Source organism: Pan paniscus, chromosome 21, assembly GCF_029289425.2.
Source record: "Pan paniscus chromosome 21, NHGRI_mPanPan1-v2.0_pri, whole genome shotgun sequence".
Lineage (NCBI taxonomy): Eukaryota > Metazoa > Chordata > Mammalia > Primates > Hominidae > Pan > Pan paniscus.
In genome coordinates, this window is record NC_073270.2 from 13,571,534 (window position 1) to 13,597,912 (window position 26,379).

General features: G+C 37.6%; 1 long non-coding RNA gene across 1 annotated transcript in view; it reads left to right on the plus strand.

The window, feature by feature from the left end:
* The window catches only part of LOC103784790 (uncharacterized), a 590,306-nt gene that overhangs the window by 515,325 nt on the left and 48,602 nt on the right, over nt 1-26,379 (plus strand). The window contains exons 6-7 of the long non-coding RNA XR_008622252.2: nt 3,047-3,069; nt 4,334-4,471. This is a non-coding gene — a long non-coding RNA (uncharacterized LOC103784790). The remainder of the gene's footprint in view (nt 1-3,046; nt 3,070-4,333; nt 4,472-26,379) is intronic.

The window sequence follows — 26,379 nt, forward strand, 5'->3', positions numbered from 1 at the left end:
TCCACCATCTAACCCAGACCTGATTCTTCAGCTCCAGCTTCTCGTGTTCTTCCTAGCAAGTGCAACCTCTAACCACACCAAAGAAATTGCCGTGTCCCAAATATACAAAGGTCCATCATGGCATCATAATATTGCACAAGCTGTTTCTCTCACCAGAGCTGGTCTCCCCCAGCTTTTCTGGTAGGCAAATTCATATTCTTCCTTCAAAAGTAGTGTCAATATCCCAGTGAGAATTTTCTTAATTCCACCTCTTTTGCAGTCCAGCCCTCTCTTTTTCACTTCTAATAGTATATTTTACATTGTAGTTTAACTGTTTGTTACTTTGTCTGATTTTCCTTCTAATGTTGATTCCTCCAGTGTTACCTGTTTCTAAAGATAGGGAATGTTTCTCAATCACTTTGGCCCACATAGGGTCCCATTATGTACAGAAGATGCTCAGTAAATATCCATTACAACCTAGAAATCACATGCCCAGTCATCATGACTCCTGTGGTTAGGGCATTCTTGTTATAGGCATTGTGATCAAACTAACCTGAGAGAAAAATTTTATTGCTTAGTTGTCCCTGTCTCCCACATTGTGGATTGTGAAGTATCTAAATCAAATCATATACACCGACAACACCCCAAAATGAAATATTTTATGTGTCAAGTTGCCATCCGTAAGCTTGCTTGCCAAACTTATTTACAGACTTTAACAAGATTAAATACCAACTCAATTTTTTGTGGAATAATTAGATACTACACTCTTAGGCACTTGTCTTACAGAGTTGAACAGTTAAAGCACATTTACAAAAGGACTCTGTTGAAGAAGAATGTTGGTAATTCTTATTATCTCTATGAGGGGTGGATGAGATCACCTGGGATTTCAGCACTGATAAGTGCACAGTGACACTAGCTCATGACCTCACAGTACCTTCCTTTGTGGGCTTTCCAATAGCTCTATGAAGATAAATGCTATGTGTCCATGTTCCTGGGAGGCAGTTGCTTTAAAAAGCACAATTAGTAGTTTCCTTGCTGCCACCTTTCCTCAATCCCCACTACTTGGGTGACTTTGCTGATAGGCCTGTAACTGGTAGCTTCTGATAAATCTTATAAGCCTAAAATAGGAAACTGGCACTATCTATTGTTGCTTTAGCCTTGTCTATGACCTACACACTAGAAATGTCATCTGTTTCTTGTCTGGAACAGAATCTACCAGGAAGTCTTCCCTCCTGGAGACTTCCTGGGTGTCTACAGACTGTTGACTAAATTTAACACACACACACACACACACACACACACACACACACACCCCTCACCTATTCTTCAACTATATTACCAGAAAATATCACAAAAAATGTCATTTCAGAGACCCCAATGTGATATAATTTATTTTTGAGAAAGTAAATAAATGCTGGCTCATTCAGGTTACATGTAATACGCCCAGATGACCAACCCTAAACAATTTTTTTGAAGTAGTGAAATGTGGCTTCCATTATTCCCAGTCCCTATTATCTTCACTTACTTAAAAATAATCTTTTTACTTAATCTTCTATGTCAGTTAGCTAGTGCCGTATAACAAACTATGCCCAGAATGTAGTGGCTTAAAACAACAACCATTTATTATTTCTCATGAACCTATGAGTTGGCTGGGCAGTTCTGCTGATCTGAGTTGACTATTCCTGCATCAGTTGAGTTATGGATTGACCAGGAGACTTTGGTGATCTTGGCTGGGTTCTTTGATGTATCTGGGGCCTCAGTTGGGACAACTTGGTTGACTTGGCTCTGCTCCCCATGTCATATATGCCAGCAGGCCAGCCTGGCATGTTCTCATGATGAAGATGGAAGAGCAGAAGAGAGAACAGAAGTGTGTAAGGGCTCTTGACGCCCAGGCTCTGAACTTGCTGCCAATCACTTCCACCACATTCTATCAGCTGAAGCTATTCACAAGACAGCCCGGATGCAAGAGGTGGAAAAAGAGATCTATTCTCCTCATGGGAAGAATTGCACAGTCACATTGCAGAGTATAGACACAGAAATGGGTAAAAGGTTGGAGTCATTTTTGAAAATAGTCTCTCCCCCAGCTTTGCAGGTGTTCTATAACACCAAGATTTTCAGTCTACATCCTTCTTGTCTTTAAAACTTGTGATTGGGAAATTATCTGAGAAACATATTCACAAAGAGATGAAAGATATTTAAAGCTAAACGTACTATCTGTCTATATGTAAAATAATGCTGAATAATTGGCCTCAGCCCCCAAAACACCCACCACATAGACTCTAAAATAAAGAATATCAGGTGTAAGGAAGTAGTTGGAAATAGCATTCTGCATGGTAAGGAAAGAAAATGTGATATATACACACCATGGAATACTATGTAGCCATAAAAAGAACAAAGTCATGTCTTTTTCAAGAATATGGATGGAGCTGGAGGGTATTATCTGTAGCAAATTAAGGAAGGAACAGAAAACCAAATGCTGCATGTTCTCACTTATAAGCGAGAGCTAAATGATGAGAACTTATGAACACAAGGAAGAAAACAATAGACACTGGAGTATACTTGAAGGTGGAGAATGGAAGGAGGGTGAGGTGCAGAAAAGATAATTATTGGGTACTGGGCTTAATAGCTGGGTGATTAAATGATCTGTACAAAAAAATCCTGTGACATGAGTTTACCTATGTAACAAACCTTCTCATATATCCCCAAACCTAAAATAAAAGTTAAAAAATTAAAATTAAAAAAAGAAATATTTTCATTAAAATTCTTTACATAATGACAATTATAATAATAACAAATGACACAATGGTAACAATAATATCCATGTGCATTTATTGAGCATTTACTGTGTATTAGCCTTTGTGGCAAAAGCTTTGACTTTTTTTTAATCTCATTTATTTGAGGAGGATACTATTGCTATAATACCCATTTGATAGATGAGAATACTGAGGCTTAAAAGGGTTAGGTAATGTGCACCCAGGCTCTCAGTTATTGGATGGCAGAGTCGGGATTTGAACTTGCATCTGCCTATCATAAAGTTAATGCTTTTCACCATTCCATGTTTCCACAGGTGGCTCCCTCTAAAAATTGAAGGTAAGATTGATGCTATATTGCTCCCCACCAGTGATTCTCAGCCTTAACTGCACACTGAAATAACCTGATTTTTTAAAAGGCGGATGCCTTTGTCCTACTTCCAGAGATGCTGGTACTTGTTCTGAGCATGAGATTTTAAAATCTCTACAGTGATTCTAATATGTAGCTATACTACTGTTATATTGTATTAGTCTGTTTCTCATGCTGCTAATAAAGACATACCCGAGACTGGGTAATTTATAAAGAAAAAGAGATTTAATGGACTCACAGTTCCACGTGGCTGGTGAGACCTCACAATCATGGTGGAAGGCAAAGGAGGAGCAAAGTCATGTCTTACATGGTGGCAGGCAAGAGAAAATGAGAGCCAAGTGAAAGAGGAAACCCCTTATAAAACCATCAGATCTTGTGAGAGTTATTCACTACCACCAGACACTATGAGGGAAACTGCCCCCATGATTCAATTATCTCCCACGGGGTCCCTCCCGTAACACATGAGAATTACGGGAGCTACAATTCAAGATGAGATTTGTGTGAGGACACAGCCAAACCATATCATATATAACAGGTTATCTATGAACAAGCGATATCAGCATTACCTGAGCTTTTCAGAAATGCAAATTCTGCTCTGGGCTCAGTGGCTCATGCCTGCACTCCCAATGCTTTGGGAGGCCTAGATGGGAGGATTACTTGAGCCCAGGAGTTCAAGACCATGCTGGACAACATAGCTATAACCCTATCTCTACAACTAACAATAATGAATGCAAATGTTTAGGTTCCTCCCTAGACCTGCTAAGTCAGAACATCTGGAGTGAACTCAGGAAACTGTGTTTTAAAAATCCCTCCAGATGATTCTGATCCTCATGAAAATTTAGAAATTAGCATTTTACACCAATGATGCTCATCCCTGCGTATCAGAATCCCCTACAGAGCTTAATTAAAATTGGAGAGTCCAGATTCATGCCCCAGATCTATTAAAACTGTATTTTCACATAGCCCTTCAGGCAATTCTGATAAACTCAGGATTGAAAACCACATATTTATACAAAATAAATTGTACTGCTTTATACACTTTCAGCGTTTGTATATCAGAATTTATCAGACTTAGTTTTTCTCCCTCTCAGAGAGAAACATAACACAAATCTTTGTTCCAAAAGAAAGATCTGATGATAACACTGAAGAACTCTCACTCTTTTTTGAGAGCAGAGCTAGATTCTGCAGAATTCCAGAATGACAGATTGATTAGTATCTCATCTATAATTAATAGGATGAATGTCAGAAGGACAGCTGAACTGTGAGCCCTGGGATGAAGTCACCTACAGCCCTAAGACCTGAAATGCACATCTCAGCGGAAGACTGACTGCAGCCGTTATCCTTGCTGTGGAGACGAACCAAAGGCCCAAGCGTGAGTGACTTTAAGATGAAACTCAGGAGCTGAGGCCCAGTGTGGACATTAAATTTCCGATGCCAGATAAGAAATCAAATTCTAATTCTTCACAAAATTACCGTCTTCGATTTCCGTTGGCATATCTAAGAAATACTGGACTGTTACTAATTGGCCCCTTAGCTCTATGTCCTGGAACAGAAGAAATTAAGTTCAGGAAATATTTCTGTTGCAGGCTATCTAGAAACTTAAAAAAAAAAAAAAAGCCTCCCTTAGTAACTTTTACTGATAGCCATTGATGTAGGAAAGAAAATCTATATTTAGAGAACATACTTTGAAAATCAGCTTTCTTTTCAATAAAATGCCTTCAATTCCTATGTTTTTCAATTAGTTCAGAGTCTAAGAACAAACATTTACTGAATGCTTATGGGATAGAAAGCATAGTACTAAATGCTGTGGGTGATTTAAAATAATTGATGTGTAGTAGAACTTGTTACTGAAAGTGTCATACACAGACCGACAACATTAGCATCACTTGGGAGCTTCTTAGAACTACAGATCTCAGGCCTTAATTTAGGTCTACTAAGCCATTTTGATAACATCTCTAGGGGATCTGTATGAATATTAAAGATTGAGAAATATTGCAATAGAAGATGTGGTCTTGCCTTCTCAAAGCAGTTGGAAAAGCACCATGTACATATATGAAAACGTAAATCATATTAAAAATTAGGGATAGACCAAAACATGGTTCCTCTTCACAGGAATCTTACATTTATTAGAGACAAATGAATGTGACAAGTTTAATAATTACCTTATATCAAGTTATCCAAACCTAGAACCTGAAAAAGAGATTCGAGACTCTTGACTTATTGAGAGAAGCTCTCAGGAGAAGAAAAATAAAAGTGAGAGAAAGAAAAGAGAAAAGAAAGCTGATTTTAAAAGTATGTTCTCTAAATATAGATGGGGCAGGAGAGGAGCGGAGTGAAGATCTCAGCTTGGGCCTGATCACATAGGCAGCTCTGGAGTGTGAATTGTGCCACAGAGCCGATATTGCCTCAAGGCAAGGGAATAAGCCTCTTGTTCTCCATGTGAGAAAATGAGTTGCAGACATTTGCTATGGGCTGCTCCTGGGTGGAAGTATGGGACACAAATTTCTGGCCAAATGGCTGAGTTCAGCTAAGTTCTCTGAGGAAGCAGAGCAACTGTGAGGTGTTAGCAGTCAACTCTCACAGCGGGTGGTAGGGGAAGGGTGCACTGGCTAGTAGAGGGAATCTGGATGAGGCACCAACAGCATTGCCATGTTCTGAATGTTTATGGGCCACCAAAATTTATATTTTCAAATCTTAACGTCCAAAGTGATGGTATTAGGAAACGGGGTCCTTGGGAAGTAATTAGGTCATGAGGGCAGAGCACTCATGAGTGAGATTAGTACCCTATAAAAATGGCCCCAGATAGCTCCCTTGGTCTTTTCTACCATGTGAGGATACATTGAGAGTTGGCAGCCTGCAACTCGGAAGAGGATCCTTACCAGAACTTAGCCATGCTGGCACCCTGATCTTGGACTTCCAGTCTCCAGAACAATAAGAAATAAATTTCTGTCATTTATAAGTGGTTCAGTCTATGGTACATTGGTATAGTGGTCCAAATGGACCAAGACAAGCATCCCCTGGAATAATCTAAGATGTAAAGAACAGTACAAGGAATTAGGAGAATGGCTGTCAGGCAAGCACATCACTTGCAGTATATTTTGTGTGTTGAGAGGGAGAAGTGGTCACTGTGTAAGATGTGTTCTGGAAAGATTTGCCAGAGAAAGTAGAATTTAAACTGGACATTGAGGAATGCAGTCATCTTCCCCTTTCCAATAATTGCATTTGATTTCCTCCTGGGGAACTCTCACCTCCTCCACCATCATCACATGTGGTTTATGATGGGAACTATATTCCAGACTTGAGTTTTGGTGTCCATAAGACTCAGGTCTAACTGGCCAAGGCATCACATCCCCTTGGTCACAGGAATTGCTTCTGGGATGAGGACTTGACTGAAACCACAAGAGCAAGCCTAATAAACATGTTCAGCTGTTAGGAAAGAGAGCAGCTTCTAGGCTGTAGTGCTCAAAGATTAATGTCCACTGAGAAGACACAAGATTTGAAGATTGAGAAAAACTGAGGTCTGACTATGTGAAGCATGAATCCTGACTCACTCCTGGGACTTCTCTGGATATGTGAGCAAATAAATGACTAAATTCAATTTTTTGCTCAAGTCGATTTGATTAGCCTGGTTTTCCGTATCTTGCAGTTAAAAGTGCTCTAGGATTTAGATATGAGTATAGCTTTTCCTTTTATATATACGTCTGTATATATATGTATATATATACACATCTATACATATATGTATATATGTATATGTGTATGTATATATATACATATACGTATACATATATACGTATATATGTATACATATACGTATATATATATTCTTGTAGTCTTAACAAGATGTCTTTCTTGTTCCTTTTATCTTTTTTATGATTCTTTTAATTTTATTGACATCACTGTAGAAACACCTTTTTTTCAGCTGTAATTATGTCCTGTGTTCAGATCACTCATTCCCAAAACCGAACTGAAAATGCTTTCTCACCAGTTACTTCAAACCTGGACTCTCTTTTTGAGCCCATAAACTTCACAGAAGGTAAAAATAAGGTGAAAGCTAACATATTTTAAGGAAAGGTGATATCTTTTAACATTTAATATATTAATTTATTTTTTGACTTTGTAAAGTAAAACATTTTAAAGAAATTTTTTTCAGTAGCAACCTTTATCAAACTATATCTTATTTTCAAATAATGATAGAAATAGTCTCACAAATAAGCTGAAAATTCACTAACTTAAAAAAGAGACCTAATAAATATGACAGTTTAGTATTTTAAGATAGCATCAAAATTTGACAATTTATTGCCAGTGTCAAATAGCATAAAGCAATCAGAAATACCTCAAGAAAAGAAACACTGAAAATAAATAAACCTGAATTTTCAAAATTTCCCTTAGAACCAACTTATAGTACACAGTTCTAAAATTTGTGTTTCTGGGATTACTTATGGTAAAGTTCCAGAACTGGCAGAAAAGTGACCACTGTTTTAGATTATACTACTCACAATAATTGCCATCAATTGAGTGCTCACCAAGTAGACACTTCATATACCTGTCTTTCTTTTGTTTTTTTGAGATGGAGTTTCCCTTTTGTTGCCCAGGCTGGGGTGCAATGGCATGATCCCGGCTCACTGCAACCTCTGCCCCCTAGGTTCAAGTGATTCTCCTGCCTCAGCCTCCCTAGTAGCTGGGATTAAAGGCATGCACCACCACACCTGGCTAATTTTGTATTTTTAGTAGAGATGGGGTTTCACTATGTTGGTCAGGCTGGTTTCGAAATCCTGACCTCAGGTGATCTGCCCACCTCAGCCTCCCAAACTGGTGGGATTACAAGCGTGAGCCATCGTGCCTGGCCTCTTTCTTAATCCTTATAACCAAATCTGAGCCTTCATTGAGTGGGTAAGAATCTGATGTAAAGCGTTAACCTTTCCTGACCACACATGGCGAATAAACAGTAGAGCTGGGGTCTAATCCCAAGTCCCTCTGAGTCTAGAGTCTGAACACTCTACATCTGCCATTTCTAATTTGATTTTCCTTCCTCCCTCTTGCCACACACCTCATCCTTCTGCAGTACCTTTGAACTCAGCACACTGAAGAGGCTGAAATTTACCTGGAGTGACCTTTCCACCTGGACATATCAACACCACCACCAACAGTAGCCTGGCACTGTTTTTTCCCCTTCAAGCCTGAAGGGGGCAATGGGCAGTATCAGAGCGGGAGGGCTCATCCCTGTAGCTTTTGGCAAGGCTGAGATTCTCCTGTGACAGAATTATCTACAGTAGGCTTCATCCGACAGGAGTGCAGTGAGGAGTGACATTGGTGTTTCAGCCAGAGTTCCCTCATTCTCCTGTCAAAGATAAGTCATCAACGCGGCAGCTGCATCCAATGACCTCTCACTGCATTCTGGTCCACCCTGAGGTTCCACACTTCATTAAACACTTGCCCTTCCATACCTACCATTCACACTTGGGATGAAAATGCAAGCGACTCCTTGTTATGCATGGAAGAGTATGTATCTTAGCCTGGATATGCTCTGCTCTGCTCTAGGCTCTTAAAACATACGGAATACTTGCTGGAATGAATGAATCCTCAGATTAGGAGGAATGGGCATGGTTGTCCTTTGGAAGTTAAGCATCTTTTTTGAAAATGTGCGTGGAGATGGAAAATCTGTTTATATGGCTTTATGAACCACTTTTTTTTTTTTTTTTTGAGACGGAGGCTCGCTCTGTCGCCCAGGCTGGAGTGCAGTGGCGCGATCTCGGCTTACTGCAACCTCCGCCTCCCGGGTTCACGCCATTCTCCTTCCTCAGCCTCACGAGTAGCTGGAACTACAGGCTCCTGCCACCACGCCCAGCTTAGTTTTTGTATTTTTAGTAGAGATGGGGTTTCACCTTGTTAGCCAGGATATGAACCACTTTTTAACCAGTGACTTGTTGAATATATTTTCAAAATTGAGTTTTCTGTAGACTACTTAGTCCTGGAATTTTTAGATAATTAATTGTTGTGTCTTTTTATCCTGATTTTCTAGAATGTTCTCATAAATGTGTAAAAACCATCGCAATATAGCCCTCTTCCCCACCATCTAGCATAATACCATATAAATATGAATTACCTATTAAGGAAATAACAAAAGACTTTGTATTGGTCCACATCGAATTTAATAATCTTGATTTTTCCCTAAATGTGTACTCTGGTAATGGAGTGAAAGCTCCTACTATGCTTATAGATGGCAAGAACAGAAAGCAGCATTCTTCTTAAATCCTGAGCTCTACACATTTTCTTGGAGTTTGCAATAGAAATCACTTGTTTCTGCCAGCTTGATAACACTTGATGGACAACAGAGCCCTTCATGTCCACACAGGTGAGCACCCCCCTCTTTTCTTTTGATTCTCCTGGTTGGCATTGCCTTTACTCCAGGGTCAGACTAATTCAGCACTGGCCTTAGTAACTGGCTAGAAAATAGGTGCATGAACCAAGGCAAGCCCCTGAGTGCCCTCACCGGGACTTTTGATGGAGCTACCAGAAAAGTTGATTTTTACTATGTTGGTGGCACATAAGCCTGGAACTAATAGAGGCCATCCTTGTCCTTATTTGAGGTGATGTTGCCTAAAAAGAAATTCAGCAGAGAAAAGCAGCAGGACTGAGAGATGAAGAGAAGATTTCCTAAGACACAGTTGTCATTGTGGCTGAAGTTGGGCTATTTTGAACTTTACATAATGAAACACACACTCCTATTTGTTTAAGCTCACTAGAACTAAGTTTTCTGTTACCTACAACCAAAGTGTCATACTAACACAGGAATTCTAAATACAATCTACTCATGTCCATAACCCATCGGAAATTTTCTATGGGATTAGATCTTTCAAGAAATATTCTTATGCAAGTGGGTTGATCTGGGTACTCTTTCATGCATTGAAGTTTTTCTAAGTCTCTCTGGTGCAAATCCAGGCGTGGTAAATATGTGGGATTCCCAAGAATATGCCCGAGATGTGGGGTGAATCCCTACTTTTTGCAGGAACCACACTGAACTCAGCCAAGATGACTTAAAGAGATCTTGACAGTATCTGAGGAATACTGGCTTAGACAGTATCTCTCAACTTCTAGGGGTCAGAAGTGTGATGAAAAAGAATTGAGAAGGGACTTAAAGGTTTTCATATTTACCTGAAACATTCTTCAGCTTCCTGAATTATGTACTAAAGTTAAAATCAAAGCACCCTTTTCTATTCTGAATACCCTAAATACGAGAAACTTTTCTGAATCTTTACAGATAAATAAAAAGTCAGCAGTCTTATCCCTTATACATCATTTTTTATTTCATTAGTTCTCAAACTTCAGCATGAATCAGAATCACCTGGAGGGCCTATTAAACCACAGTATTGTTTTCTAACAATTTGCATTCAACAAGTTCCAGGTGATGCTGATCTGGGGGACCATACTTTAAGAATCACTGACCCATCTCAATACCATTCACATGATAAGTGACAGTGTTGGGTGAAAGGCTAACACTGACAGGGTAAGCTGCACATTTGATGACAATTACTCAGTAGAACCCATTGCTGATGAAGAAGGTAAAAAACATGTTCCTGGATATATTGATTTAATCATTTCTCATCTTTTTGGGGCGCAAAGATGCATTTCTATGCCCCTGAACATAGCAACCTTCTCTCCTAGCTGAGCCACGTTCCCTAAATAGCATACACGGGTGAAGTAAAGCCATTCTGTTGCCTGCTTCTCTTTCTGTGGCTTAAACAGAGTTTGCAGTGGCCTGAAAAGTCATCAGTCATGAGAAACAAGCTTTTCTAAACACTAGGCCAGACAGAACACATTAGGAAATCTCCAAACTGGATAATTAGTCAAGAAAAATAAATATCCTTTAGCAAAAACCATAATAATCACATTGAGCTTGCAGCTAATCCATTTACTGGGCCATCTGTCTAAGGAACGATGGCAGAGGTCTATGCCCAATCTGTGAACCTGCGGGGGGTTGGGGGAGACTGTGATCAATGGAAACTTCTTGTGGACCTAAAGGAACCTGAAAGAGCAAGTCTTCCACCCACAGCCTTTCATGCCTAGAGGTTGTGGGGAGCCTCACTTTCAGAGAACATTTCTGTGGCTGTTGCTGGACATTGAGATGCATATTTTCAGGCTGTCACCCAGTTTGTACATGAGATGGGCTGCATCTGTTCATCTAAAGATTGTGCCAGCAGCCTTTCTTAGGAAAATTTTTATATTTTAAATTATTACAATTATTTTCTAAAATTGTTGTATAATTTTTAGTTGATATTATTTACTTTTAGTGAGGTGGCCTTACAGAGCTCCTACTATGTGTAATCTCCCATATGAAAGCATTATAAATGACCTGAGATAATCGTGGCTTCAAGGAACTTGTGGAATGATTAGGGCGAGAAAACACATGAAGGGCATCATCTCCACGAGGCCTCCAGCCTTAGCCCAACAGTAATTAGATGCCCTCCATCTAGGGGCTTCTATGCATGGGGATAATCTCATCTGTCTGTAGTTCAGCAGACTGGAAACAGATTCTAAGAAAAGAGGAAGGTCTTGTTTGTATGCTCAGCATCTATTACAGTGACTGACATATGGTAGACAGTCCATTAGTGTGTCATGAATAAATGAGAATGCTCTAGAATGCATGGCAGCATGTACTATCTGCATCAGCACAGATTTTAAGTATCTTAAGAGTTAAGAGGACAGGACAATTCATAAACAGTGCTCAGGGAAATCTACTCCAAACATGCACTCTGTAAGTTTAACATAAGAGAAAAGAAGATGATCTATGTGGATGGTACAACATTCACAGACAGGAGAAGGGAAGTGTACCCAGAGCTCTGTGACAATGATACTGCTTCCTATAGTGGAGAATTCACCTTGGAGAAGTAGGAAAAGATGATGGTGAAAGCCATGTCAAGTAACTTAATGGATTATTTCACAGGCTCTACAACAATGCCACGAAGCAGCCACTATTATAGCTGAGCAAACAAAGGCTGAGAAAAGATAAGCATCTGCTCCACATCCCACAGTGAGACATAGTACAGCTAGGCGTGGAAGCCAGTTCTCTGCTCTCAAGTCTGAACTGGTAACCACTGCAGTATACTGCCACCCTGTGAGATCAAGCAGAGGCCTCCTGGACTTGAACCAAGAATCACTGATCTAAAACCATTTTCTTTACCTTTGAGTTTTACTGAACTGTGAACCAGGGACTGCAGTCGGAAGTCAGTTGAAAGTCTAATGGTTTGTAGAGAATTAATGGTTCCTAGATTATCTTAATGGTACTGGCTGGTGAAGTAAGCCAGCCAGCACAGAAGATCAAAGTCAGCATACTAGGAAGAAACAAGCCACATTGGTCTGTGTCAGAGTTTGGGTCCTGAGTTCAGGGACTGGATTTGTCACAATCTTCCCAGGAATGTTAAGGTATTTGTGTGGGTCTGCTGAGCCCATCATTGGTTTGAATATATGGACTCTTGATCTGGAAAGCATTGTTTCAGTAATGGGGATCCCAGCCATCTCAGTGGACCATGCTTACTGGTTCTGATGGTCTCTGGCTTTCTACTTTGTACAAGAGTTACCATGTTGCTTTGAAATCCCCAATGCCATAGGCCAGGTGGGCTATACTCTACCCATCCGTGTCCGTCATTTCACAGATATACACTTCTTACTAACACAAGAGTTATTAAGAAATAATTTTTAGGCAGCTAGAAAGGGTGAAACTTCTTGGTGGAATTTTCCTTTAATGAAAAGCAACCACCAAACCATTTTTTCTCTAACAGAAAGCAGCCTAGAAGTCAGGCATAGATACGCACACTAGAAGCTTTTATATGTAAATGCCAGCAGCTCTACCTGGAAGCCAGGTGCATTCCATATGGAGCCTCTTGCCCTCTTTTCCTTGTCACTACATGTGCCAGATGTCATGGCAGCCTCCAGATAAAGCCATGTATGCAGGACAACATGGCGACAGGCCAGGAAGCCATATTTGCATATTAAAACGCTAGAGTGGGAGGGCCAGTTTTTTTGCTGGCTACGTGAATGACGTACCTCGTCAAACCAATCCCCTGGGCCCTATGCAAATCAGACACCACCTCCTCCAGCCTCCCAATATAACCAACTGCTTTTCACCATAGGCAGGGCTATTCCATCCGGAGCCCACCTCCCTCTTTATGGGAGAGCTGTTTTCTTCTTTCTTGCCCATTGAACTTTTTGCTCTTTAAACCACTCCATGTGTGTCCGTGTCACTAATTTTCTCGGCACGAGACCAAGGACCCTGGGTGCTTCTCCAGACAACAGAGCCATATCATTACTTTCAATGTTTTGCTTCAACCATCTGAGACTGTAGCTGAGTGTCCTGGAAGCTCTCCATCCAAGGATCTGTAGGTACATGGTGGGCTCTGCTTCCCCTGGCATTGCAGCTTTTCTGACACGGACTGCTCATCAGTTTGAGCCACTATGTAATTGGAAACATGGGTATGATACATCAGGATGCCCACGGCCTGAGTTCATAGTTATTCCTCAGCAGAAGTCAGACATCAATGGTACATGGCAATGGATGTAGGGGAAGAGGCAGCTAAAGTCAAGCATCCAGTTGAAACATCAGCACTGGAAGCATTATATTTTATTCGAATATTAAGCTCTCTCTGATGTATTCTGGGACAGGAAAAACTACCCTTGGTAGATGGCGTGATATTCACTTATTCAATGTCAAATATGGTTAGAGTACCCTAGGCACTGTCCTACATGGTGGAAATATGGTGATAAAGGCAGAAAAAGCACCCATTCTCATGAAGCTTATGATCTAGTAGAGAGAGACTGATAATAAACTATAATATATAATTATATAACTATATAATATGTATATGATTATATAATTATGTAAGTTACATTATATAATTATAATGTGTAATAATTATATAATTATATCACATAATTATGTAATATATAATATTAACATGTTAAAAAGAAAAACAAGCCAGCTGGGAATAGAAAGTTATGAGATGAGCATATTGCTTTAGTTAGAATAGTCACAGAAGTTTTTTTTAAAGAGCTTGAGATTTGACACAAGACCTGGATGAAGGAGAATGAGATGGAAATTTGGGGAAGAAGAGTGCTCCAAGAGGGGAAGTCATAAGTGCAAAGGTCCTAAGGCAGAAATGAGAGTAACATGTTTGAGAACTGCAGGGCCAGAAGGGCTAAAGCAAAATGAAATGTCACCACCCACGTGTCCACCAAAATCTAGCCTTGATATATCAACGCCACAGTTTGAAATACACATACTGCAGTCTTAAGTTCAAGCTCAAAGTAAATCATAAACAAATAATCAGGAAGTACCCCAAGAAGTAACTCTGAGACTGGGACAAATGCAGAGACATGGAAGCCAAGAGTTTCCAGAGTGGAATCAACGATAACAGGAACCAAGAACATATGAGCCTACGTTTAGCAAATGGGGAAGGTTGTATACATTCAGCTGAGTCTTAAAGAGTAAGACTAAAAGTCATCAGTGAATGGCTAAACTGTAGGGCAGAAGTGAAACAGTGTATAGAGAAAGCAGGTAGTCACAGAAAGGGGAAAGAATTAGTCAAGAGAGGAAGACCACAGAGGTAAAGTGCCACTTTCATCACGTAACAACATTGACATTGATCACCAGGCTGAGGTAGTGTTTGTCAGGCTTCTCCCCTCTAAAGTTACCCTCTTTCCTCACAATTTCCATACTGTGCTCTTTAAAGGAAGTAACTATGCATAGCGCATACCAAACAGTAGAAGTTGATACCCACCTCTTCCTTGAAGGTTGAGAATTTAAATAAATTATTTGGAATTATTCTGTACTTGATATTTGTCCATTTCCTTCATTTAATTATTTATGCAATCATTTATTTATGTTAATATGGGCTCATAAATACTTTATACTTTGGGTTATAATCCAATATTTTTCTATTGATTTTATTGTTTAAATTTCTCTAGCTTTGACCATTGAGAACTCTTTAAGTTGTCTTCTGTGTCCCTTTGCCATATCCCCATCAGAGTGAGGTATTTTTCCAGGTACTTTCGTACTTTCTGGCAATACCACATTTTTAAGGCTCATCCTATATATTTCATTTGCCAATCCTAGGAGCTACCATTTTTACAAGCAGCACTGTACTGTTAATGGTGAATGGTATGACAAACCAATATCTTGGTCATAGGTGTGCTCATTGCTACTGTGGTGTCATTGCTTCCAGTAGTATATTTACATATTTATAAAATTTATATATGTAGCCATATGTATCTATATTAAGCTAAATATCAGTTTGCACTGATGTCTCCTACTCTAATTTATTACCATGTGGAGCATTTGACTCTCCTCTCCTTATGTATTTATAACTTCCCCTCAACATCTAGAAATCTGATTCCTACCATCCACTGAATTGTCCAATTTCAGGATACATGTGCATTGGCAACAGAATTATTAACCCATATATTCATGAAAATCAACTCTATCCACCACAGTATGGTGTCTATGTACACTCTCTTTTGTCTTTAGTCTTACAGACTCTACTCCACTCAAAGAGTGGACTCCACTTATATCCAAAGTTATTGAGTTCAGCACCTTTTCCTCCACCCTGCTCAGTGAAGTTGTTTCATAGATTTGTAATTTAGGTAAATTATTTTGTCACGTGCTGCATTCCATCTCGGGCTCTCCCAAACTCCTAAATGATTTTTTAAAATTTTCACACACTAATGTTTGTTCTACAGTAAATTTCTATGGGATTTAATATACGCATAGTTTATGTTTCCACAATTATAGTATTAAACAGAAAAATTCTACTGCCCTAAAAAATTTCCCTGTGTATCACTTGTTCAACCTGCCTTTTTTCCCTCTAAATCCCTGGCAAACATTGATATTTTTATCATAACTATAGTGTTGCCTTTTCCAGAATACCATATAATTGGAATTATACAGTATGTAGTCTTTTCATTGTTTTCTTTCACTTAGAAATATGCTTAGGAATAGGTTTTACTTAGAGCTAGAAATTTCAGTTAGAAATATATTTATACCTGCCTTTTTATAACTTGATAGATTATTTATTTCTGTCACTAAATAATATTCCCTGGTATAGATATGCCACCATCTGTTTGGCCATTCACCTATTAAAAGACATCTTGGTTGCTTCTATATTTTTCTAACTTCATAATCATAAAGCTGCTGCTATAAACATTCATGCGATGGTTTTTATCTGGAAAAAAGTTTTCAAATCATTTGGGTAAATATCTAGAAGCACTGAAGGCTGAATCATATGGTAAAACTGTGCTTAACTTTATAAGCAACTGCTAAACTGCTTCTAAAGTAGCTATACCATTTGCATTCCTACCAGCAATATATGAGAATTCCTGTTGCTCCACATCCTTAGCAGTAATTAGTATTGTCAGATTTTTGGATTTTTGCCCTTCTAAAGCAATATGCATCAGGTATTTACTGATATCTCATTATCGTTTTAATTTGAAATTCACTAATTGCAAACGATATTGAGCATGTTTTCATATGCTTATTTTCCATTTGAATATCTTCTTTGGTGAAGGATCTATTCAGATCTTTCACTCATTTTTAATGTTTTTTCCAATTATTGAGCTTTAAGAGTTCATTATAGATGTTGGATACAAGTTCTCTACCAGACATATGTTTTTGCAAATATCTTCTTCTAGTTTGTTGCTTGCCTTTTGTTTCTCTTGACAGTGTCTCTGCAGAGCAGTTTTAATTTTAACAAAGTTCTATGCATTAATATTTTTCCAAGGGTTGTGATGTTGATGTTTTATTTAAAAACCCATCACAAATCCCAGTGGTCATAAATATTTTATGTTTTCTTCTAGATGTTCCATAATTTTGCATGTTATATTTAGGTATATTATTTATTTTGAGTTAATTTTTGCATAAAATCTGTGTTTAAGGTTTCTGTGTAGTTTTTAAAAAAATTTTATTATTATTTGCACATGGATGTCCAATTGATCCAGAAGTATATGGTGAAATGACCATTCTTTGTCTATTTTATTGCTTTTACTCCTTTGTCAAAGATTAGCTAACTGTATACAGGGAGCCTATTTCTGGACTCTGTACTGTTTCATCATTCTATGTGTCTGTTCTTTTGCTAATACTGTACTAACTTTTTATTGTAGCTTTGGAATATCTCTCCATTTATTAATATCTTATTTCTTTTGTAATAGTTTTGTAGCTTCCCATTTATAGATCTTGTACATATCTTGTTAGGTTTATACACAAATATGTCATTTGGGGGGCTATTATTTTCTTTTCAAATTTTAAATCCCAATTGTTCATTGCTAGTACACAGAAAGTCAATTGACTTGCATATTAACCCTGTATCCTGAGTTTGCCATCCCTACTCATTATTTTCTTTTTCTTTCTTCTTTCTTTCCTTCTTCCTTTTTTCCTTCCTTCCTCTCTCTCTTTTTCTTTCTTTCTTTCTCATTTCTTTCTTCCTTTTTATTTTTTTTTTAGACAGTTCTCACTGTGTCTCCCAGGCTGGAGTGCAATAGCCAATCCCGGCTCACTGCAACCTCCGCCTCCCAGGTTCAAGCAATTATCTGGCCTCAGCCTCCCGAGTAGCTGGGATTACAGGTGCCCACCACCACACCCAGCTAATTTTTGTATTTTTAGTAGAGACTGGGTTTTGCCATGTTGGCCAGGCTGGTCTCAAACTCCTGACCTCAGGTGACCGGCCCACCTCAGCCTCCCAAAGTGCTAGGATTATAGGCATGAGCCACCACGCCTGGCCCTTACTCACTATTTTCAAAGAGTTTTGTTTTATTTTTGTCAGTTCTTTGGGATTTTATACATAGACTGTCATGTCATCTGTAAATAGGGACAATTTCTTTCTACTTTATAAAGTTTATATTTCTCTTTTTTATCATTGCATTATCTAGAATTTCAAATAGGAAATTGGATATGAGTAATGAGAAAGCACATCTTTGACTTGTTCTCAATCTTATGAGGAAAGTGTCCACTTTGCCACCATTAAGCATGACATCAAATGTAGGCTTTTGTGGGCATTATTTTTTTTTTATCATGTTGAGAATGTAACAGCATTCCTAGTTTGCTGAAAGTACTGATCATGAATGAGTGTTGAATTTTTGTCACATGCTTTCTCTGCATCATTTGGTATGATAATGTGATTTTTTGAAGCCTCTCAATGTGGCAGATTACATTTATTGGTTTTTGAATGCTGAATCAGTTTTGCCTGCTTCAAATAAATACCACTCTCTCATGGCATATAATTCTTTTTATACTTTGTTGGCATCAATTTGATAATATTTTGTTGGGAATATTTGCAAATATGTTCATGAAATATATTAACTTGCAAGTTTCTTGTAATTTATTAGTTTAGTTTTAGTACTAGGGAAACAGAATGTGTCAGGATGTTCTCCCTCTGATCATATTACTTTGATGCAAAAGTAATTGCGATTTCTGCCATTACTTTTAAATAGCAAAAATCACAATTACTTTTGCACCAACCTAATAGTTTCTGGAAGAAATTGTGGAAAACAAATAGTATTTTTTTTCTATAAATATTTGGTAGAATTCACAAGTGAAGCCCCCTGAGAGACTGGGGCTTCATTTTTGTAGATATTGATCTAATACACACAGACACACACAATACAAATATTGATACATTGGACTTTGTTAAAATTATATATATATTATACATAGTATGCATATTATACACATATTTCATATATTTTATATATATATATAGTATATATAGATGCCTATTCAAAGTGTTTCTTTTTGTGTGAGGTTTTTGTACCTTGCGTTTTTCAAGGAATTGGTCCATTACTTCCAAGCCATTAAATTTGTGGCCACAGAGGTATTTATAATATTCTTTCTAATCTTTTACTGTCCATTGAATCAATACTGATCATCCTTCTTTCATTTCTGATATTGGTAATCTATGACTTGTTTCTTTATTCTTGATAAGTCTGGCTAGATATTAATATAATATTAATATTTTCAAAAACCAGTTTTTGGTTTGTTTTTTCTCTATTTTTTTCTTTCTTAATGTCATTGGTTTCTTCTCTAAGTTTTATTATCGCTTTTATTTTATTTGTTTCACGCTTAAGTTGCTCTGTTTTCTCTAGTTTTCAAAAGAGAAGTTTAGGTTGCTGATTTTAAATCATTTTTTTCCAATACCAGCATTTAATACTACACATTTTCCCCTAAGCACTGCTTCTGTTGCATCCCATAAATATAGATATATTTGATTTTCATTTTGATTTGGTTTATTTTTTTCATATTCTTTAAGATATCTTATTTGCATGTGTCATTTAGAATTGTGTTGATTAATATCCAAATACTTGGGAATTTTCCAGCTGTCTTTCTGTTAGTAATTTCTTGTTTAATGTCATTGTGGTATGAGAACATACGTGTTTTGACATTTAGCCTTTTAAATTTGTTAAGATGTTTCTTATGGCCCAGAATGTCGTCAGCCTTGGTGAATATTCCATTTGAGCTTGAGAAAAATCAGTATTCTTCCGTGATTGGTTGAGGTATTCTATAAATGTCATTTTGTTCAAGTAGAGTGATAGTCCTGATCTAGTCAACTACATCCTTGCTGGTTTTCTTCTTTCCTGATCTCTCAGTCACTGAGAGGGGTGAGGGGTGTGTTCAGCCTCCAACAAAAATAGTGAATTTGTTAAATTTTTTTTTTAGTTTTATCAGTTTTTGCCTCATATATTCTGACACTCTGTTGTCGGGTACATACACATTTGGCTTTATTATGTCTTTTTTGGACAATTGACTCATTTATCTATGTAATGCTCTTCTTCAATCCTGATAATTTATCTTGGTCTGAAGTCTGCTTTGTCTGAAGTTAATGTGACTACTTCAGCTTTCTTTAGTTTACTTTTAGCATAATATATCTTTCTCTATCCTTTCACTTTTTAAAAAATTAATTTCAACAGTTTAATGAAATTCATATACCATGCACTTTTTCCACTTAAAATATAATTGAGTTTTAGTACATTTCTCTTTAGCTATTACTCCCATCCCCTCATCATCCCCATTCTTAAGCAACCACTAATCTACTTTCTGCTTTTTATTGTGTCTTTTAACTTTTTGTCAAGAGTTGGATATGCATTGGTTAATAGGAAAAGTAGTAAATAGGCAATTAGTGAAGTAATTTGTTTAATCTAGCTACAAGTTGGACCATGGTTTAATGTTTTCTGAAGCTGTGGGTGCCAGAGATTTCAAAGACCTCTTGTGTCATTGTTTTTGTCTCCTTCTTTTACTTTGGGCTTCCCTAAATACTCTTCCTCAGAGAGGCTGCCTTTTACAACTGTTTCAGCTTTAACCCACTGTTCTTATTTGGAATGGTATTGGTGTGATGGTAAGGTGATTGCATGTGTGGTGGGGCAGGGGGTATTCTAAAAAGTATTATAATTAAACGTCTTCATCTTAGTTGGCCTGTCTCTGGATGGTAACCTTCAAATGTGCCACTCCAGTGTAGATTTTCCCCCTCTTTCCCTTACTCCTTTCCCTGGTTAAAAGCATTTCAAATCTGTTTTCTTCAGCCTGTGACCCCTGTCGACTATGTGTTTTTATTCCCTCTTAGGCGAGATAGGAATATTAGAGGAAGCTGGAATAAGTAGAAAGCCCTTTGGAGCCGGATAAGTCTCTCAAAAAGCATTTTCCCCTGGATAGTAAGATTTTGTTATGGAGAATGCTCTAGATGCATTGCACAATGATTGTTCTTCCTCTGCCTTGCCAGGGCCTAAAGGGGATCTTTCTTAGATCTTCATCCCAGGAACCTGGTGGGTCTCATGGAAGTAAAAACTCATGAAAATATGAGGTTTCCTCAAGACTGGTCTTCAGGAGGTTCTTCTTTTCACAAATTGTACATACTCAGCTTCCAGCAGTATTTCAACATTACCAATTGAGTTTCTTCTAGTTTATAACTAACATGGTTTCTCCTGGTTTCTCCTCCAAGTATGCAAACCTTAGCTCTCATTCTTGATTTACCCGTCTTTCCAAATTTCAGAAGGGTGGTTTGTCCTGCAACCTCAGTTCTCTAATTGGTCCAAGAAAGGCCCCTGAGTTATTTTTCTCAGCTTTGTTGTTGTTGTTGTTGTTGTAAACATGAGGGTAACAACTACCATCTCTTTGCCCGTGAAAGCTAAAACTGGAAATCTATTTACTTATCTATTTTTACATTAATAGACTATTTTTATTTTGGTAAAACACACATAACACAAAGTTTACCAGCTTCAAGATTTTTTAAGTATACAGTTTATTAGTGTTAAGTACATTCACATTGTTGTGTAATCAACATCCAGAAATTTTATCTTTTCTTTCTGTAGTTTTTAATTTTTTAAAATTTTTTATTGATGCATAATTTTACTGATACATAATAGTTGTACATATTTATGGGGTGCATGTGACATTTTGATACATGCATATGATGTGTAATGATCAAATCAGAGTAATTGGGATAGCCATCTCCTTAAACATTTATCATGTCTTTTTGTTGAAAACATTTCAAATCTTCTCTTCTAGCTATTTGTGTAAAACAGAAATTCTACACCTGTTAAACAACTCCCCATTCCTCCCCTTCCTCCTGCCCTTGGCAACCACCAGTTTACTTTCTGTCTGTATAAATCGGATTACTTATACTTTATATTAGTGGAATCTTACAGTATTTGTCTCTTTGTCACTAGCTTAATTTACTTAGCATGATGTCCTTAATGTTCATTCATGTTGTAGCATGTTTCAGAATTTCTTTCCAAGACTGAACAACATTTTATCGTATATATGTACCACATTTGGTTTATCCATTCATCCACTGTTGGACCTTTGGGTAGCTTTTACTTTGTGGATACTGTGAATATGCTAAAATAAACTTAAGTGTACAAATGTCACTTTTTTGTTTTTGTTTTTGCTTTTTGAGACAGGGTCTTGTTCTGTCACCCAGGCTAGAGTGCAATGGCATGATCTTGGCTCACTGCAACCTCCATCTTCCGGGTTCGAGTGAATCTCCTGCCTCAGCCTCCCGAGTAGGTGGGACTACAGGTGCGTGCCACCATGCCTGGCTAATTTTTGTATTTTTTTTAGTAGAGACAGGGTTTCACCATATTGGCCAGGCTGGTCTCGAACTCCTGACCTCATGATCCTCCCTCCTCAGCCTCCCAAAGTGCTGGGATTACAGGCGTGAGCCACCGCGCCCGGCCTACAAATGTCACTTTAAGACCCTGCTTTCAGTTATTTTGAGTATATACCCAGAAGTGAAGCTGCTTGATTATGAAGTAATTTTATTTTTAATATTTTGAGGAACCACCATACTGTCTTCTGTAGCAGCTGTCTGACTTTATATTCTCTACAATAATAAAGGTTAAAATTGCTCTCCATCCTTATCAACACTTACTGTCCTTATTTTTATTACAGTAGTCATCCTAATTGGTATAAGATGGTTTTGATCTGCATTTATCTAATGATTAGTGACGTTGAGCATCTTCTTTGGCCTTTGTTGGCTATTTATATAACTAGTTTGTAGAAATATCTATGCAAGTTCTTTGTCCTTTAATGAAAAACAGGTTATTTGTTTTGTTGTTAATAGACTGTAGTTTTACGGTGGTTTTAAATTTAAAAAAATTTTTTAAATGAGCATAATCAGAAAGTGCAGAGTTCTCATATATCCTCACCTCTTCCCACCCAGTTTCTCTATTATTAAAACCTTGCATTAATGTGGTATAATTGTTATAATTAATAAGCCACTACTGATAAATTATTATTAATTAGATTCCATAGTTTACATGAAAGTTCACCGTGTGTGTTTTATCTTCTATGAGTTTTTATGAATGTATAACAACATTTATCTGGCCTTACAGTGTCATACAGAATAGTTTTACTGCCCTAAAAATCTCCTGCGGTCCACCTATTCCTCTCTCCCTTTCTCCCCACAGACAACTGGCAATCGCTAATCTTTTCAGTTTCTCCTAGTTTTGCCTTTTCCATAATGTTATATAGTTGAAATTATACAAGATGTAGCCTTTTCAGCTTGGCTTGTGTTACTTAGAAATTTGTATTAAAGGTTTCTTTTTGTCTTTTTGTGGCTTGATGGTTCATTTCTATCAACAAATAATATTTCATTGTATGCATGTACCACAGTTTGTTTGTCCATTCACCAATTAAAAGACATCTTGCTTGTTTCAAAGCTTTAGCAATTCTAAATAAAGCTGCTATAAATATTCATGTGCAAGTTTCTGTGCACACATGAGTTTTCAATTCATTTGAGCAATTATCAAGTAGTGTAATGGCTGGATCATAGGCAACAGTGTGTTTAGTTTTGTAAGAAATTGCCAAACTGTTTTCCAAAGTGACTGTATCATTGTGCATTTCCACCTACAATTCATGAGAGTTTCTGTTGTTCCACAAGTTGGTCAGCCTTTGGTGTTTGCCTTGTTTTGGATTTTAGTCATTCTAATAGGTGTGTAGAGGTATCTCATTGTTTTAATTTGAAATTCCGTAATGGCATATTGTATTGAGCATTATTTCATATACATTTTTCCCATCTACATATTTTTAGCAAGTTTCTGTTAAGATGTTTCACTCATTTTTAATCAGATAATTGGTTTTCTTATTCTTGAGTTTTAAGAGCTCTTTGTATATTTTGGATACCAGTCCTTTATCAAATATGTGTTTTGTAAATATTTTCTCCCAGTCTATGGCATGTTATTTCATTCTCTGAACAGGGTTTTATATAGAGCAGAAATGTTCCATTTTAATGAAGTCCAATTTGTCAATGTTTTTCTCTCATAGATAAGGCTTTTGTTATTATATCTGAAAAGTAATTGGCAAAACCATGGTGACCTGGGTTTCTCCAATGTTATCTTCGAGGAGTCTTATAGTTTTGTGTTTTACACTTAGGTCTATGATCCATTTTAAGTTAATTTTGTGAAAGATATAAGATCTATTTTTTTTTCTTGTGAATGTCCAGTTGTTCCAGCACCAGTTGCTGAAAGGATTATTCTTTCTTCATTGAATTGCCTTTGCTTCTTTTTCAAATATCAGTTGGCTGTTTGTGTGGGTCTGTTTCTAAGTCCTTTCTTCTGTTTCATTGATCTGTTTATCTATTTTTCACTAATCTGAGACTGTCTTATTTATTGTAGCTTTTATAGTAAGACTTAAAGTAGGAAAAATCAGTCATCTATTTTTTAACTCCAAATTTTTCATTTTAAAAGACATATACCTGTGGATATTTATTAATGCACATTGTTATCAAGGTCTGCATTGGTAACAAAGATTGCCCATACCCTCTGTTTCTCAACATACCCCAAACTATGACCAGAATTTAGGAACTTGGGATTTCTGATATCAAAATGAATACACCAAGCCTTCCACCTTGTTAAATATTAAGAAATCCTGCACATCTTTCTATGCCCCTGGAGCATCTCTGGGGCACAGAATGCAGCTATGCCTCCAGGCACCTGGAGGACATTCAGATGACATGCCCAGAGTATGGGTATATTGGGGGAAGCAAGAGTAGGGTAACACTTGTCTTTTACATGTTAACCCATGCTTAGAGAGATCAGTGCTGAGAGGGGTCCTTTTAGCTGGGAGCTGCTATCAGGCCTTGGCCTGCCCATCCTCTGAGGGCCTTCTGTCCTCACTGACCCCATCTTTCTGTGGTCAGTCTAAAGGTCAGCATCTTCCAATACTTAACTTTCATTATCCCCCTCTTAGGATGCCATAGTGCCTCCTCTTAGATCAAAAAAGTTTTCTGCCTGAAAACTTTCTGCCTTTGACCCATGGAGACAGATTAGACACACACACACACACACACACACACACACACACACACACATACAGTTTCCCTACTTTGTCATGGGTGACGGAAAGAAATAGGTTTTGTGCCTTCAAAATGAGGGATCATCTCTCTCCAGAGCATAGACAATAAAAAGAAAAGACATTTAATCTCTGATAGAGCATTCTCCCTGTTGTATACATTTTTATTTGCTAGTAATCCTAACATAATCCACGCTACATATTGAAGTGCTCATTTCTTTCATTTTCTCTGTCTCCTGAGCATCCACTCCTGGCTATAGGCAGAAGCATTGGTTTTATATTGGCTTTTTAAATCAAAAGCCATCCTCCATCAAAGCTTAGACAAAAGAAATAGACAGGTGCTGAAATATTTACAGATAGATTATGCCTCTGGCTATACCATGCCTCAAAACAGCACAGTCAGATAATGTATTCCATCAAGGCAAGAAACTCAAGACCCTTGCCTCACTGGACAATTAGACAAAGAGGAGTAATGGGTATTCTCTTCACCTTGGAGGAGAGAACAAAAGGTAGTAGTTCTCTCTCACAGCCAGAGGAACATTCCCACTCCCAATACCAATGTCATTCCAGATAAAATGCTCTTTGTAAGAGTCAGTATCGTTAACTGACTCAGTCATGAGTAAGTGGAGTTAGATCAAAAATGAGAGGAATTATTTTTATGATCATTAAATACCAGAGAAATCTGTGTCCTCTCTAAAGAAAAGTTTTACAGTACCTTTTTTATAGTACAGGACATATTTCCATTAAAAAAAAAGATGGGCTTGGTTTTCAGATTAGTATTCAGTTCATAACTCTAAGTTTCATACTATAAGTAAAGAAACTTTTTTCCTTGTCATCACAATGAATAGAAACTTTCTCTCATGCTTATTTTTTTCTTAAAAATTAGGCATGGAGGATGATGCATTATGTTTGTTCATAACTGCTTTGTGCCTGTGTGACATCAAAAAGGTATTCATCCCCAATTTGAAACATGAACATTTTACTGCTTTTTTAGTTGTCACAAAAGTATAGAATGGACAGCAGAATAAGAAGCATATTTTCAGTTCTGCCTTTTTTCAAGTACCAGTTAACTAGTTGGTGGCTCTTACCCTCCTCTTCATTCTCTTCTCATTTATCCACAGTTTTGCCATTTCACTTTTTCATCATGTCAGAAGAGAGATACAAAGAGGTAATAAAATTCAGAGTAATCAGTTTTGGTTGCATTTACTATGTCTTATAAAAGGCTGAATGAAATGGATTTTGACATTACTGACTAAAAAATTGAGAGAAGAATATTTGTATTTCCTTTGGGTCCATGTTCTCCTGCTTTTGCCAATTCTTCATAGGATGAAGAGGATGTGGCTTGCACATATGCACACTCAATAAATAATATTTGAATGAATGATGTATAATGGTGGGACTTCATACACTTCTCACATCTCACCTGACTCTCTTTTCTCTCTTTCCATCCTTCTCTT